This window comes from Symsagittifera roscoffensis, chromosome 4 (genome assembly GCF_963678635.1).
Source record: "Symsagittifera roscoffensis chromosome 4, txSymRosc1.1, whole genome shotgun sequence".
NCBI lineage: Eukaryota > Metazoa > Xenacoelomorpha > Acoela > Convolutidae > Symsagittifera > Symsagittifera roscoffensis.
Window position 1 is genome coordinate 51,249,121 of NC_087065.1, and position 3,963 is coordinate 51,253,083.

Consider the following 3,963-nt stretch of genomic DNA (forward strand, 5'->3'; position numbering starts at 1 on the left):
TATGATTTATACTAACTAATTTTTGTATTTTAATATTCAAATATTTTTTCAAGATGTTATTTTAATTTACAGCTGAATAAAGGAAAACTACTAGTGTTGCTTTTATCAGTCGTTATTGTATAATTATTAGGTTTAGCGCCATGAAAGGTTATTGAAGATGGTTCTTCAAAATTTGATGTCAGTAAATGAAAATTTAAATTTAGTGCTGGAAGTATTCTGAATATAAAAGTTTGATCTGGTTTTTGTCGTACGATCATAAAATCGATTGGTAGATTTCTTCATGGTCGTATGTCGTCTCTTGTTCAAGGTCTTCTTCCAATACCGGGTAGTTCTCGTATTGTTCGGAATATTGGATCTGATCTATTGAGTCGTAGAGACATATCTACTAAGTTTTTGTCATTTAACGTTTTTGAAATGTTGTATTTGTCTAATTCTAATGTAATTTTTGTCTAAATCTAGGTTAGTTAAGGTCTGTTTGAGAATTTTGGTCGCACCAGATGAGTTATGGCCTATTGGTTATACTCATAGAGTAATTTCAGATAAAGTACACCGTCTGCTCGTCACGCTATCTTATTTTCGGCCGGATAGATTCGTGCAATTTCTTAGTCTAATACCAATCTTAATCTTACTCTTATATCTCCTAGTCTCAATACATCTAGCGTACACCGGTTTATGCGAGTTAGTTCCAGAATGAGAACAACTGTATTCTAGGCTTAATTCAAATTGTTCTGGTGTTGAAACTACAAGTAGTTTCAACACTTACAATAAGTGGGTTGTTAGTTTGATGGAGTATGATTGGTTAGTATTCAATATTTTATATAGATAAATTATCAGAATAATATCCATTAATAAATTCTAGCTTAGATCTGGCTCCAATAGATTTAAATAGCATTAGATAACACCGCAAAACAATTGTGTTTTTAGCAGAATGCGTGAAATTATAACGGGAATTTATAGAGTTTTAAATTGATTTGAATAACTTGGCGATTTGCCGAACGAATTTCAACGAGTCGTTGGCTCATCCATCGGAACAATACTTTCCACATGTTATATTGACGACAAGTTAAATGCATCCACATAATCACTTGAGAACAAAAGGAGAGTTTTGCGTTGAAAGTCAAAAGCTTTCGCGACCAGAGCTCACCGAGTTTCTAAATAAGATCCTTTTCTGAGACCCTTCAACTACTTGTAAACCTTGTACCCAACTTAGCAACGCTGGGAAATCTGCTAAGACCACGTTTAAGTTAACAATACATATTCGTTTGCGACGATACTCAATCCCTGGCTTTTGAAAAACTAATCTCGATAATAATTAGGTTAATCGTGAACACTTTTTTGATGTCAGACTCAATAAACATTTTGATGGTCTTGAACATTTTTACCATCAGCATTTTTAACCAAATGCTGATGGTAAAAACTGAGGTTACAGACCAAAAGTAATCTGCCCGTGGCGCGCAAAACACGGTTTTAAAATAAAATTCGATTCCGTTGTTTTTTTGTAGTTTTCAAGTAGTTTTTATAACTGCAATCGAAACACAAATGCTTTCTACTCAAACAATTTAACAAAATGTTTGTTGTTTGGAATCCAGCAAAAACGATTCCTCGGCGACATACCGTTGAAGCGAGTTCTATTATTTTCATGGGACTCCAAGGCAATTTGCTGGTTTTCCGCTGGTTTGCAGTAGAATCCACAATCGTTATTGATCTAGAAACAAGACTGCTCGTATCAGGGTGAAGCCCTGAATTTTTCGATTGCTTGGAAGTTCTATGGAGCAGTAATAACATGAAAAAATTAAATAAAAAAAGTTAAAATTTAAAAGAATTTGAGTTTTTTGTGAAAACATCCCAACTCACATCATATTAAGTTGAATAGGATAGCTTTTGCTCCTTTTAACAAATCAATTATGCAAACTAGCTTCTTTCAATCAATTTGGAACGATTTATAAGACGGATTGAATCTCCGCTCACGCGTTAATAGCGCGAAATATACAGTGCTGATTTAAAACGAACTAAACTTGAATTTTCAAATGCGTTTTTCCCAATTTGGGTTAAGATTAGACAAAAAAAGAAGAGAACAAAAGTTGCCTAAAATTTCACCACAATAAATATGGTGCACTTTTTTCTCCCAAATTCTCAACCAAAATTTTACCCCAAAACTGGATCATTTCGGTTTATTTAATAAATCAAGAATTACACTGAATTTATTTTGTCAATAGATGAGAAAACTATATCACAAAAAGCCTCCTACACATTGCAATGAAGTTCTAGAAGGATTGAATCTCCAAAAACCCGTATAAAAGAAAAAATTTTACTTGATAGTCAAGAAATTTGATTTTTACTATGTAAAGCTAAAATCTTTTAATAAAAACAAATTTTAAACAACTTACTAATATTTTGGAGATTTAACATCTCTGGAACTTTTTTGGGCTGCGTAAGAGGCTTCTTGTGATATATATTTCTCATCAATTAACAAAATAGTTTCAGTGTAATTCTTGATTAATTGAAAAAAACCAAAATGACACATTTTTGGGGTAAAATTTTGATTGAGAATTTCGGGAAAAAAATTGAACCATTTTAATTCTGATGAAATTCTAAGCAACTTTTGTTCTCATCGTTTTTCGTCTATTCTTAACCCAATTTGAGAAGTAAAGTGTTTGAAATTTTAGGTTCTGTTCATTTTGTCTGGATACTTTAAATCAGCACTGTATCGCGCGTTGATTGTCCCAAATTGTGCAAATTGGCCAAAATGGCAACTTTTAAACCCTTATAACTTTACAAAAAATAATCACATGATAAATATCTTTTCAAACTTAAGCTCAAGACAACAATAGCTTTCGAATGATATAAGCAATATCGCCAAAAATGGTAAGATAAAAAATCGAAATTTGTCTGAAGAAAAAAACCCAACCGAGCACAAATATTCCGTTACCTTCGTTACGAAAGTCGGAACAATAATCTGATGTGTGAATATTAGACAAAGTGTTAAACATTATTTTTTAAATTCATTGACAATTCTCTATTTATAAACAACTCAAACGCGGCTTAAATATTTTAATCACCGATGTTATTGTCCTAAATGCTCGGAGAGGGGGTTACGGGGGAGATTTCGTTACCATATCCATCGGTTACCTCGTTTCATCGTTGGTTTTTCAGATCCGACGAAATATTGTTTAATTCGAAGAAAGATAATTAGAATGGTTAAGTGAAGACGCTCACATATCGTGTCTCAGAATAACTTTAACGTTACATTCAGGTAAATCATTTTGAATTGTGACTCTGGTGTAGACAATTCGATGTTTAAGATGACTAATTGTCTCGAAGTAAAATATACCCGCTTGTCATTTCTTTCGGAAAGCCAGAGATGGCAAGTAGCACAATTAAGATGGAAGATCAAAAATGTTTCTAAAACAGAGCTGCTGAAATGCAATCAGAAGTTACTGAAAGATAATGAGCCATTAGGGAGCGCGATAGCTACTTCAAGAGAAGCAGAAAAAGCATCTTTGCAACACTCCTTAAAAGATCACGGAACAATTCAAAGAAAAGAAGGAATAGTTCACCGAGTAATGGAGCAAAATCTAATCGACAACATGCGCAAGAACATTCTTACCGAATTTCAACGCGGAAAGAACTAATCTTAAAGACATTGGAAGACCACCAAAATGACCGCATCTGTTTTTAAGCAGAGTCAATACGGACACTTCAGTAGAAGCGCAGGTTTCAGTTTGTACGGATAATAGAGCTGAGCGGATAACACTCAACTATTTATGGCTCACGTAAAATACGCCAGTGCTTCCTCTAATCAATGTTGGAATTCTTTTTCTTTTTTTTATTCTTCGAATTAGTTTTACCCTCATAACCAGACGAAAATTTTTACTAATTTTACATCCACCGTCACGTGAGCAAAAATGCTCGTAACTAATTTAAAATGTTTTATAAACATGTTTTTACAGGTTTCTGAAAATT